The sequence below is a fragment of the Eurosta solidaginis genome, chromosome 1 (assembly GCF_040869045.1).
Source record: "Eurosta solidaginis isolate ZX-2024a chromosome 1, ASM4086904v1, whole genome shotgun sequence".
Lineage (NCBI taxonomy): Eukaryota > Metazoa > Arthropoda > Insecta > Diptera > Tephritidae > Eurosta > Eurosta solidaginis.
This window is the reverse complement of record NC_090319.1, coordinates 338,149,140-338,163,392: the sequence shown is the minus strand read 5'-3', so window position 1 is coordinate 338,163,392 and position 14,253 is coordinate 338,149,140. Positions and strand designations below refer to the sequence as shown.

At 35.0% G+C, this 14,253-nt stretch overlaps 2 protein-coding genes across 12 annotated transcripts in view; one reads left to right on the top strand and one right to left on the bottom strand.

Moving 5' to 3' along the window:
- Nucleotides 1-14,253, top strand: part of LOC137237932 (ATPase H(+)-transporting accessory protein 2-like) — a 224,376-nt gene that overhangs the window by 41,014 nt on the left and 169,109 nt on the right. The window lies entirely within an intron of this gene.
- LOC137237929 (uncharacterized) overlaps nt 1-14,253 on the bottom strand; it is a 636,630-nt gene that overhangs the window by 456,777 nt on the left and 165,600 nt on the right. The gene's annotated exons all lie outside the window — the stretch shown is intronic.

Sequence of the window (14,253 nt, the reverse complement as noted above, 5' to 3'; positions counted from 1 at the left end):
AACAACAATGAGTTGAATTAAAAAAAAAAAAATCATAAAATCTCAACAATCAGTTGTAAGGGATATATATGATATACGATCGGTCTTAACGATTTTTCAAACAACAAAGGCATACATTGTCAACATCCCGAGAAATTTGTCAGATTCTTGCTGTTAAAATAAGGAAGGAATTACATTAAACCTCCTATCTGAACAATAGGTTTTATTATGTATATAATATATATGTATAAGATCGATATAAATGATTTTTTCTGCCAACAATATATGCTGTATTTGTGAACATCTGGGAAAATTTGAAGATTTTAGCGATTAAGATGAAGAAGATATTTTGTTAAATCTCCTGTCTCAACAATCGGTTGCAGGAGACATATATTATATGTATGATCGATCTAAAATATTAAAAAAAAAAAACAAACAATGGGTGCCTTATATGTAAACATCCTGTGAAGCTTCAGTCTTCTAACAGTTAAAAAGAGAAATAAATGAAAAAACCCCCATTATTCGAGAAAGCGGTTGTATGGGCGATATATGCTGAAGTAGTCCGATCTGGCCATTTCTGGCAAATGATCAATTGCTTACTTACTTAATTGGCACTTTACCGTTTAAACGGTTATGGCCGTCCAACAAGGCGCGCCAGTCGCTTCTTCTCTCTGCTAACCGGCGCCAATTTTTCACACCAAGGGAGTTTAAATCGTTTTCCACCTGGCCCTTCCAGCGTAGTGGGGCCGCCCTCTACCTCTGCTTCCATGGGCGGGCTCTGATAGAAACACTTTCTTAGCCGGTGCGCCATCTTTCATTCGCATAATATGACCTAGTTAGCACAGCCGCTGCGTCTTAATTCGCTGGTTTATGTTGATGCCTGCATAAAGTTCGTACAGCTCATCTTTAAATCTTCTTCGGTACTCGCCATCACCAATGCGTAGAGGTCCATAAATCTCTCGAAGAACTATTCTCTCGAATGCTCCCAGAGCCGCTTCATCTGAAGTTGTCATGGCCCATGCTTCTGCACCATATAGCAGGACCGGTGCGATAAGTGACTTGTATAGTATGATTCTCGTTTGCCGCGAGAGGACTTTATTTTCAATTGACTACCTAGTCCAAAGCAGCATTTATTGGCAATAGTGGTTATTCGTTTGATTTCAGAGCTGATGTAGTTGTTAGTGTTGAAGCTGGTTCCCAAATAAACGAAGTATTTTACTATTTCCAAATTATAACTGCCAACAGTAGCGTGGTTGCCAAGGCGAATATGCGCTGACTCTTTGCCGATGACAGCATGTACTTCGTTTTGTCCTCATTCACCATCAAACCCAAATTGTTAAATGGTCACCCATATATACCAGCTCGCCAAATTTAATCGAGATATCTCAAAAATTGAGGGACTAGTTTACATTGAAACAGACAGACGGACGGACAAGGCTAAATGAACTCAGCTTATAATTTTGATCATTTCGGTATACTTATTGATGGGTCCATGAAGTCTTTGTTAGGGGCTTGCAATTTTAAGATTCGTGACAGACTAAATATAAAAATTTATTTTCATAACAGGTATAAAAACGTGAAAGAGAGTGGAGACCGTGTAGATTCAAATATAAGACATATAAGATCTTAACTCACGAAACTTGCAATGTATACATAATTTTAACAATTAATAACAGTCACTTCAACTCGGGAAAATATTTATTTAAGCACAGCTGAAAATTAGACAATGGTATCTTGTACAAATTTGCCTTAAACAAATAATACTTAAGAGTTTTAAGATTTAATGAGCTTAATACCGGTAAATAATAATTGTTATTCAATTGTTATTCAATTATTATTTGCGTTTTTATTGGTAAAAACTGACAATTACGTATTTTTGAATGATGTTTCATAAAAAAAAATGTATGTATAGAATACAACTTAAGTCGTGGCCCACCCTTACCATTTTGAGGTAAGAAAAATAGATGAAATCCAATTCTCAAAACTACTCAATATGGTCACAAAATTTAAATAGAATTGGCCGTTTCAAGGCAGATCAACCACAAAGACTGTGTCACGAGAATTTCATATATAAGATAAACTAAATTATGGTTAAAAAATAGTTTTTTCAGCAGTTCTTGGGGATGAAATTCACACTTTTTTTTGGTTTTTATGTAGAACAACACCACAAAGTGTGGTTTTGAAACCAACATTTTTGTGTGTGTATATATATGTATCTGTGGCTTCCCGGCATAAACAAAAAAATCACTTAGAGCTGGTTTCGAGAAAATCAGCCTTCAAGTTTTTATAGTGTTTTTCAAAAGCTGCAAAGTTTCATAAAGTTTTTTATACCCAGCTTTACTTGTACACAGGGTACTATAACTTTGATTGGATAACGGTTGGTTGTACAGGTATAAAGGAATCGAGATAGATATAGACTTTCATATATCAAAATCATCAGTATCGAAAAAAAAATTGATTGAGCCATGTCCGTCTTCCCGTTAATACGATAACTTGAGTAAATATTGAGATATCTTCACCAACTTCGGTAGGCTAGATTATCTGGACCCAGAATAGATTGGTATTGAAAATGAGCGAAATCGGATGATAACCACGCCCACTTTTTATGTATATAACATTTTGGAAACACAAAAAACCTGATTATTTAGTAAATAATACACTTAGAATGTTGAAATTTGAAATAAGTTGTAATTCGTAATACCAAACAGGAGTTGAGTTGTCTTAAGGTTCAGTTTTTTTAATTACAACCCAACTAAGTTGAGTTGTTAACCGTAATAGGGGTATAAATATAAATATCTTTAAAAAGGGTCGTAGGCAAAAATAATAAGTTAAATCTTAGCGAAAAATAGTTTTGTACCAATCGTATTTTGTGCCATTATAATAAGAAATGGGAAAAAATTCAAATCTTGAAAAATGGGCGTGGCACTGCCCCTATATTACAATGAATTTCCCAACGTGTCTAGAGCCATAACTCGACGAAAAATTTGGTGCACATGTATGCCTTTTAACAGGAAATATTTTCAGTAAAAATAGACTAATTTGGTTAAATCGCCTTCCTTTATATAAAAGATTTTGTATAAGTGCGCAGATGCAGGCAATAAGCCCTTTTTTTGTAATAACGCTTTTTAGTACAATGGCACTTGTGTGTTTATGTTTATTGTTCTGTTATATCTTTATTTTAAAATAAACAGTACAGAAATCCCCATATCTGAAGGAAAACTGCATTATTACCCGCTCAAGGTCATTGGTGTTAGCCTCTGTATCCTGTTTGCTTCTTTTAAACGAAAATTAGTTCAGAATAGAACCATATGTGTATGTATTATTGCTCAGCATTGTAACACTATTAAGCACACAAAACAAACAACAACAGCATTTCAAGTGTACAGCAGGGTTATGTAAGTTCGGTTTCACCCGAATTTTAAATTCTTCCACTTAATTTCACATTTAAGATATATTAGCATTAAAAAGTAAAAAGGAGGGCAATTCGAAAATCGGCGAAAATTGACGATTTTCGATGGGATGCTCCTACTACTGACTTTGTCATTGTACTTCTAAGCCAGATTTTTATTCGGCACACGTAAGCAAAATACGTTTAAGCACTAGCGGTCGTGACTAATAAACACTCAAAAAAAACTTTCACAGAAGGTAAAAATTGGGGGGATTTTTTGCAATAGGCAAAGCAATTTTTGCTCAATTTATGATATGAATTTTTATAATAAATAAATAAATAAGTGCAAGGCGAAAAAACCTCCAAAGAGATTTTGGTCGGAGCTTGTCTTCCAATTTGCGTAGTGCTCCTTTTTAATTTTCCTACAAATTGTTCGGAATTTTTATAATAATGAAGAAAATTTTCATTTTTATATTGTAACGAATTTTGGGAAATTCCGCTTATTTGCAACCTTCTGCTAACGTTTGAATCACTAGACTGTTGAATAAATAACTCCACTATTCAATTACGCAAAATGGCCTTTACTAAAGTACTTCACAATAACACTTCTACTTCTCGACAGATAGCGTGCTTAAATCAAACTCATTTCATTTCTCAGCTTTACCTTCTTTTATAATCTGTTATTTCTTCGTTCGCATACTTCTAGGTGTTTCTATTTCCAGAATTTACTATTCGTTTACCAGCTATAAATTTCTCAGCTATAACTACAGATGCATGATGATTATAGCTTCTCGCATAGCCCATGCGCGTGTATATGTGAGTGATACTTCCACAGATGATTGCCTACATTTGGGAGTATCTCAGATATAGATATATGCATACGTTTGTGCATTTCTCCCTGCTGCGTGTACGTATATATATGTAGGCATAAAGATTGATTCGTTTATGTAGATACAAGTGACTGCTTGTTTTATTGTTGTTGTGGCTTTATTTACTTAGTGTCAGATTAGTGATGTGAGTATCACTTAGTGTCACTAGTATTCGTCACAATATATTAGAAAGGTTTTATTTTGGTTTTAGAAAAATGTTATTGTTTTGAGAAGAAATTCCTCGTGTGAAAAACCATTCCCGCTTAGCAAAAAAAAAATAGATTGAGCGCAGAATTGATATCTGTCACAGATTTGCAGAGCCTCGATTGCGCTTGTTACTTTTAAACTTGCAAATAATTTTCTTTCTTATTTTACAGAAGTAAGTTTTATAGCACCTTTTATTAAGATCAAAATACTTATGACGCAGTTAAGCATAACGAACGTAATCCGAATGTAAACCAGTCATCTTATATATAAAGTAGGAATGATAACACTAAAATATAGGACGTTCTAATCGATGTCCGCATTATGTTGAGGCCAAGTTATTTTAGAAGCTAATACTTCAATTTCGATAAAAACGTGTCCGAGAAGCCATATATACATACATATATACAAGGGTGCCGTGATGACTTAACCCTGTTAAAATCAATTATTTTTTTTTAATTTATACTTATAATTAATTATTTTTAGGTGAACAATTTTTAGGAATACAAACACTTTCTATTATTTAAATCTCAATATTCGTCTTTTCTCGAATCCAATCCAAGTAGGAAGTGACACGAGTATATGCAGCTGGCAAATCAGTTTCACTTGCTTCCATTGAAACAACAGACACAATACCAATTTGAATCTTTGAAGATGCCAACACCAATGGGCCACCAGATTCACCTCCAAGAAGTGGCACTTCAAATACTCTTGACTATGCCATTATCAATTGCTAGCTGCGAAAGTTCATTCAGCAAATTAAAACTTATTTTATATGTATTTACGATCTACGATGGGGCAAAATATTATTTCGCCCAGGGAGCAAGAAATCCTCACTACGCCACTGTAAGGACGCGACTGTCTTCGGATGTGTCATACCTTTAATGAATGGAGCTGAACAACAATGAGTTGAATTTAAAAAAAAAAAATCATAAAATCTCAACAATCAGTTGTATGGGATATATATGATATACGACCGGTCTTAACGATTTTTCAAACAACAAAAGCATACATTGTCAACATCCCGAGAAATTTTTCAGATTCTTGCTGTTAAAATAAGGAAGGAATTACATTAAACCTCCTATCTGAACAATAGGTTTTATTATGTATATAATATATATGTATAAGATCGATATAAATGATTTTTTCTGCCAACAATATATGCTGTATTTGTGAACATCTGGGAAAATTTGAAGATTTTAGCGATTAAGATGAAGAAGATATTTTGTTAAATCTCCTGTCTGAACCATCGGTTGCAGGAGACATATATTATATGTATGATCGATCTAAAATATTAAAAAAACAAGTAAGGAAGGTTAAGTTCGGGTGTAACCGAACATTACATACTCAGTTGAGAGCAATGGTGACAACATAAGGGAAAATAACCATGTAGGAAAATGAACCGAGGGAAACCCTGGAATGTGTTTGTATGGCATGGGTATCAAATGAAAGGCATTAAAGAGCATTTTATGAGGGAGTGGGCCATAGTTCTATAGGTGGACGCCATTTAGGGATATAGCCATAAAGGTGGATCAGGGTTGACTCTAGAATGCGTTTGTACGATATGGGTATCAAATGAAAGGTGTTAATGAGTATTTTAAAAGGGAGTAATCCTTAGTTCCATAGGTGGACGCCGTTTCGAGATATCGCCATAAAGGTGGACCAGGGGTGACCCTAGAATTTGTTTGTACAATATGGGTATCAAAAGAAAGGTGTTAATGAGTATTTTAAAAGGGAGTAATCCTTAGTTCCATAGGTGGACGCCGTTTCGAGATATCGCCATAAAGGTGGACCAGGGGTGACCCTAGAATTTGTTTGTACCATATGGGCATCAAACGAAAGGTGTTAATGAGTATTTTAAAAGGGAGTAATCCTTAGTTCCATAGGTGGACGCCGTTTCGAGATATCGCCATAAAGGTGGACCAGGGGTGACCCTAGAATTTGTTTGTACAATATGGGTATCAAAAGAAAGGTGTTAATGAGTATTTTAAAAGGGAGTAATCCTTAGTTCCATAGGTGGACGCCGTTTCGAGATATCGCCATAAAGGTGGACCAGGGGTGAGCCTAGAATTTGTTTGTACAATATGGGTATCAAATGAAAGGTGTTAATGAGTATTTTAAAAGGGAGTAATCCTTAGTTCCATAGGTGGACGCCGTTTCGAGATATCGCCATAAAGGTGGACCAGGGGTGACCCTAGAATTTGTTTGTACAATATGGGTATCAAAAGAAAGGTGTTAATGAGTATTTTAAAAGGGAGTAATCCTTAGTTCCATAGGTGGACGCCGTTTCGAGATATCGCCATAAAGGTGGACCAGGGGTGACCCTAGAATTTGTTTGTACCATATGGGCATCAAACGAAAGGTGTTAATGAGTATTTTAAAAGGGAGTAATCCTTAGTTCCATAGGTGGACGCCGTTTCGAGATATCGCCATAAAGGTGGACCAGGGGTGACCTTAGAATTTGTTTGTACAATATGGGCATCAAACGAATGGTGTTAATGAGTATTTTAAAAGGGAGTGGGCCTTAGTTCTATAGGTGAATGCCGTTTCGAAATATCGTCATAAAAGTGGACCGGGGTGACTCTAAAATGTGTTTGTACGATATGGGTATCAAATTAAAGGTATTAATGATGGTTTTAAAAGGGAGTGGTGGTTGTTGTATAGGTGGTCGCCTTTTCGAGATATCGCCATAAAGGTGGACCAGGGGTGACTCTAGAATGCGTTTGTACGATATGGGTATCAAATGAAAGGTGTTAATGAGTATTTTGAAAGGGAGTAATCCTTAGTTCCATAGGTGGACGCCGTTTCGAGATATCGCCATAAAGGTGGACCAGGGGTGACCCTAGAATTTGTTTGTACCATATGGGCATCAAACGAAAGGTGTTAATGTGTATTTTAAAAGGGAGTGGGCCTTAGTTCTATAGGTGGACGCCGTTTCGAAATATCGCCACAAAGGTGGACCAGGGGTGACTCTAGAATGTGTTTGTACGATATGGGTATCAAATTAAAGGTATTAATGAGGGTTTTAAAAGAGAGTGGTGGTAGTTGTATATGTGAAGGCGTTTTCCAGATATCGACCAAAATGTGGACCAGGGTGACCCAGAACATTATCTGTGGGATACCGCTAATTTATTTATATATCTAATACCTACCAAGATTTTAAGGGTTTTTTATTTCGCCCTGCAGAACTTTTTCATTTTCTTCTACATAATATGATAGGTGTCACAACCATTTTATAAAGTTTTTTCTAAAGTTATATTTCACTTCAATAAAACAATCCAATTACCTTACCATGTTTCATCCCTTTTTTCGTATTTGGTATAGAATTATGGCATTTTTTTCATTTTTCGTAATTTTCGATATCGAAAAAGTGGGCGTGGTCATAGTCAGATTTCGTTCATTTTTCATACCAAGATAAAGTGAGTTCAAGTAAGCACGTGAACTAAGTTCATTAAAGATATGTCGATTTTTGCTCAAGTTATCGTGTTAACGGCCATGCGGAAGGACAGACGGCCGACTGTGTATAAAAACTGGGCGTGGCATCAACCGATTCCGCCCATTTTCACAGAAAACATTTAACGTCATAAAATCTATGCCCCTACCAAATTTCAAAAGGATTGGTTGATTTTTGTTCGACTTATGGCGTTAAAAGTATCCTAGACAAATTAAATGAAAAAGGGCGTAGCCACGCCCATTTTGAAATTTTCTTTTATTTTTGTATTTTGTTGCACCACATCATTACTGGAGTTGAATGTTGACATAATTTACTTATATACTGTAAAGATATTAAATTTTTTGTTAAAATTTTACTTTAAAAAAAATTTTTTTTTAAAAGTGGGCGTGGTCCTTCTCCGATTTTGCTAATTTTTATTAGGCGTACATATAGTAATAGGAGTAACGTTCCTGCCAAATTTCATCATGATATCTTCAACGACTACCAAATTACAGCTTGCAAAAGTTTTAAATTACCTTCTTTTAAAAGTGGGCGGTGCTACGCCCATTGTCCAAAATTTTACTAATTTTCTATTCTGCGTCATAAGTCCAACTCATCTACCAAGTTTCGTCGCTTTATCTGTCTTTTGTAATGAATTATCGCACTTTTTCGGTTTTTCGAAATTTTCGATATCGAAAAAGTAGGCGTGGTTATAGTCCGATATCGTTCATTTTAAATAGCGATCTGAGATGAGTGCTCAGGAACCTACATACCAAATTTCATCAAGATACCTCAAAATTTACTCAAGTTATCGTGTTAACGGACGGACGGACGGACGGACATGGCTCAATCAAATTTTTTTTCGATCCTGATTATTTTGATATATGGAAGTCTATATCTATCTCGATTCCTTTATATATGTACAACCAACCGTTATCCAATCAAACTTAATATACTCTGCGAGCTCTGCTCAACTGAGTATAAAAAACAAACAATGGGTGCCTTATATGTAAACATCCTGTGAAGCTTCAGTCTTCTAACAGTTAAAAAGAGAAATAAATGAAAAAACCCCCATTATTCGAGAAAGCGGTTGTATGGGCGATATATGCTGAAGTAGTCCGATCTGGCCATTTCTGGCAAATGATCAATTGCTTACTTACTTAATTGGCACTTTACCGTTTAAACGGTTATGGCCGTCCAACAAGGCGCGCCAGTCGCTTCTTCTCTCTGCTAACCGGCGCCAATTTTTCACACCAAGGGAGTTTAAATCGTTTTCCACCTGGCCCTTCCAGCGTAGTGGGGCCGCCCTCTACCTCTGCTTCCATGGGCGGGCTCTGATAGAAACACTTTCTTAGCCGGTGCGCCATCTTTCATTCGCATAATATGACCTAGTTAGCACAGCCGCTGCGTCTTAATTCGCTGGTTTATGTTGATGCCTGCATAAAGTTCGTACAGCTCATCTTTAAATCTTCTTCGGTACTCGCCATCACCAATGCGTAGAGGTCCATAAATCTCTCGAAGAACTATTCTCTCGAATGCTCCCAGAGCCGCTTCATCTGAAGTTGTCATGGCCCATGCTTCTGCACCATATAGCAGGACCGGTGCGATAAGTGACTTGTATAGTATGATTCTCGTTTGCCGCGAGAGGACTTTATTTTCAATTGACTACCTAGTCCAAAGCAGCATTTATTGGCAATAGTGGTTATTCGTTTGATTTCAGAGCTGATGTAGTTGTTAGTGTTGAAGCTGGTTCCCAAATAAACGAAGTATTTTACTATTTCCAAATTATAACTGCCAACAGTAGCGTGGTTGCCAAGGCGAATATGCGCTGACTCTTTGCCGATGACAGCATGTACTTCGTTTTGTCCTCATTCACCATCAAACCCAAATTGTTAAATGGTCACCCATATATACCAGCTCGCCAAATTTAATCGAGATATCTCAAAAATTGAGGGACTAGTTTACATTGAAACAGACAGACGGACGGACAAGGCTAAATGAACTCAGCTTATAATTCTGATCATTTCGGTATACTTATTGATGGGTCCATGAAGTCTTTGTTAGGGGCTTGCAATTTTAAGATTCGTGACAGACTAAATATAAAAATTCATTTTCATAACAGGTATAAAAACGTGAAAGAGAGTGGAGACCGTGTAGATTCAAATATAAGATATATAAGATCTTAACTCACGAAACTTGCAATGTATACATAATTTTAACAATTAATAACAGTCACTTCAACTCGGGAAAATATTTATTTAAGCACAGCTGAAAATTAGACAATGGTATCTTGTACAAATTTGCCTTAAACAAATAATACTTAAGAGTTTTAAGATTTAATGAGCTTAATACCGGTAAATAATAATTGTTATTCAATTGTTATTCAATTATTATTTGCGTTTTTATTGGTAAAAACTGAAAAGAAGGAAATATTTTTGGCATATTGCGATGGTCCCGGCACGTCATCATCGTCAGACAATTTCGTATTTTTGAATGATGTTTCATAAAAAAAAATGTATGTATAGAATACAACTTAAGTCGTGGCCCACCCTTACCATTTTGAGGTAAGAAAAATAGATGAAATCCAATTCTCAAAACTACTCAATATGGTCACAAAATTTAAATAGTATTGACCGTTTCAAGGCAGATCAACCACAAAGACTGTGTCACGAGAATTTCACATATAAGATAAACTAAATTATGGTTAAAAAATAGTTTTTTCAGCAGTTCTTGGGGATGAAATTCACACTTTTTTTTGGTTTTTATGTAGAACAACACCACAAAGTGTGGTTTTGAAACCAACATTTTTGTGTGTGTATATATATGTATCTGTGGCTTCCCGGCATAAACAAAAAAATCACTTAGACCTGGTTTCGAGAAAATCAGCCTTCAAGTTTTTATAGTGTTTTTCAAAAGTTGCAAAGTTTCATAAAGTTTTTTATACCCAGCTTTACTTGTACACAGGGTACTATAACTTTGATTGGATAACGGTTGGTTGTACAGGTATAAAGGAATCGAGATAGATATAGACTTTCATATATCAAAATCATCAGTATCGAAAAAAAAATTGATTGAGCCATGTCCGTCTTCCCGTTAATACGATAACTTGAGTAAATATTGAGATATCTTCACCAACTTCGGTAGGCTTGATTATCTGGACCCAGAATAGATTAGTATTGAAAATGAGCGAAATCGGATGATAACCACGCCCACTTTTTATGTATATAACATTTTGGAAACACAAAAAACCTGATTATTTAGTAAATAATACACTTAGAATGTTGAAATTTGAAATAAGTTGTAATTCGTAATACCAAACAGGAGTTGAGTTGTCTTAAGGTTCAGTTTTTTTAATTACAACCCAACTAAGTTGAGTTGTTAACCGTAATAGGGGTATAAATATCTTTAAAAAGGGTCTTAGGCAAAAATAATAAGTTAAATCTTAGCGAAAAATAGTTTTGTACCAATCGTATTTTGTGCCATTATAATAAGAAATGGGAAAAAATTCAAATCTTGAAAAATGGGCAAATGGGCGTGGCACTGCCCCTATATTACAATGAATTTCCCAACGTGTCTAGAGCCATAACTCGACGAAAAATTTGGTGCACCTGTATGCCTTTTAACAGGAAATATTTTCAGTAAAAATAGACTAATTTGGTTAAATCGCCTTCCTTTATATAAAAGATTTTGTATAAGTGCGCAGATGCAGGCAATAAGCCCTTTTTTCTAATAACGCTTTTTAGTACAATGGCACTTGTGTGTTTATGTTTATTGTTCTGTTATATCTTTATTTTAAAATAAACAGTACAGAAATCCCCATATCTGAAGGAAAACTGCATTATTACCCGCTCAAGGTCATTGGTGTTAGCCTCTGTATCCTGTTTGCTTCTTTTAAACGAAAATTAGTTCAGAATAGAACCATATGTGTATGTATTATTGCTCAGCATTGTAACACTATTAAGCACACAAAACAAACAACAACAGCATTTCAAGTGTACAGCAGGGTTATGTAAGTTCGGTTTCACCCGAATTTTAAATTCTTCCACTTAATTTCACATTTAAGATATATTAGCATTAAAAAGTAAAAAGGAGGACAATTCGAAAATCGGCGAAAATTAACGATTTTCGATGGGATGCTCCTACTACTGACTTTGTCATTGTACTTCTAAGCCAGATTTTTATTCGGCACACGTAAGCAAAATACGTTTAAGCACTAGCGGTCGTGACTAATAAACACTCAAAAAAAACTTTCACAGAAGGTAAAAATTGGGGGGATTTTTTGCAATAGGCAAAGCAATTTTTGCTCAATTTATGATATGAATTTTTATAATAAATAAATAAATAAGTGCAAGGCGAAAAAACCTCCAAAGAGATTTTGGTCGGAGCTTGTCTTCCAATTTGCGTAGTGCTCCTTTTTAATTTTCCTACAAATTGTTCGGAATTTTTATAATAATGAAGAAAATTTTCATTTTTATATTGTAACGAATTTTGTGAAATTCCGCTTATTTGCAACCTTCTGCTAACGTTCGAATCACTAGACTGTTGAATAAATAACTCCACTATTCAATTACGCAAAATGGCCTTTATTAAAGTACTTCACAATAACACTTCTACTTCTCGACAGATAGCGTGCTTAAATCAAACTCATTTCAATTCTCAGCTTTACCTTCTTTTATAATCTGTTATTTCTTCGTTCGCATACTTCTAGGTGTTTCTATTTCCAGAATTTACTATTCGTTTACCAGCTATAAATTTCTCAGCTATAACTACAGATGCATGATGATTATAGCTTCTCGCATAGCCCATGCGCGTGTATATGTGAGTGATACTTCCACAGATGATTGCCTACATTTGGGAGTATCTCAGATATAGATATATGCATACGTTTGTGCATTTCTCCCTGCTGCGTGTACGTATATATATGTAGGCATAAAGATTGATTCGTTTATGTAGATACAAGTGACTGCTTGTTTTATTGTTGTTGTGGCTTTATTTACTTAGTGTCAGATTAGTGATGTGAGTATCACTTAGTGTCACTAGTATTCGTCACAATATATTAGAAAGGTTTTATTTTGGTTTTAGAAAAATGTTATTGTTTTGAGAAGAAATTCCTCGTGTGAAAAACCATTCCCGCTTAGCAAAAAAAAAATAGATTGAGCGCAGAATTGATATCTGTCACAGATTTGCAGAGCCTCGATTGCGCTTGTTACTTTTAAACTTGCAAATAATTTTCTTTCTTATTTTACAGAAGTAAGTTTTATAGCACCTTTTATTAAGATCAAAATACTTATGACGCAGTTAAGCATAACGAACGTAATCCGAATGTAAACCAGTCATCTTATATATAAAGTAGGAATGATAACACTAAAATATAGGACGTTCTAATCGATGTCCGCATTATGTTGAGGCCAAGTTATTTTAGAAGCTAATACTTCAATTTCGATAAAAACGTGGCCGAGAAACCAGATATACATACATATATACAAGGGTGCCGTGATGACTCAACCCTGTTAAAATCAATTATTTTTTTTTAATTTATACTTATAATTAATTATTTTTAGGTGAACAATTTTTAGGAATACAAACACTTTCTATTATTTAAATCTCAATATTCGTCTTTTCTCGAATCCAATCCAAGTAGGAAGTGACACGAGTATATGCAGCTGGCAAATCAGTTTCACTTGCTTCCATTGAAACAACAGACACAATACCAATTTGAATCTTTGAAGATGCCAACACCAATGGGCCCCCAGATTCACCTCCAAGAAGTGGCACTTCAAATACTCTTGACTATGCCATTATCAATTGCTAGCTGCGAAAGTTCATTCAGCAAATTAAAACTTATTTTATATGTATTTACGATCACGATGGGGCAAAATATTATTTCGCCCAGGGAGCAAGAAATCCTCACTACGCCACTGTAAGGACGCGACTGTCTTCGGATGTGTCATACCTTTAATGAATGGAGCTGAACAACAATGAGTTGAATTTAAAAAAAAAAAATCATAAAATCTCAACAATCAGTTGTATGGGATATATATGATATACGACCGGTCTTAACGATTTTTCAAACAACAAAAGCATACATTGTCAACATCCCGATAAATTTTTCAGATTCTTGCTGTTAAAATAAGGAAGGAATTACATTAAACCTCCTATCTGAACAATAGGTTTTATTATGTATATAATATATATGTATAAGATCGATATAAATGATTTTTTCTGCCAACAATATATGCTGTATTTGTGAACATCTGGGAAAATTTGAAGATTTTAGCGATTAAGATGAAGAAGATATTTTGTTAAATCTCCTGTCTGAACCAAATATTATATGTATGATCGATCTAAAATATTAAAAAAACAAGTAAGGAAGATTAAGT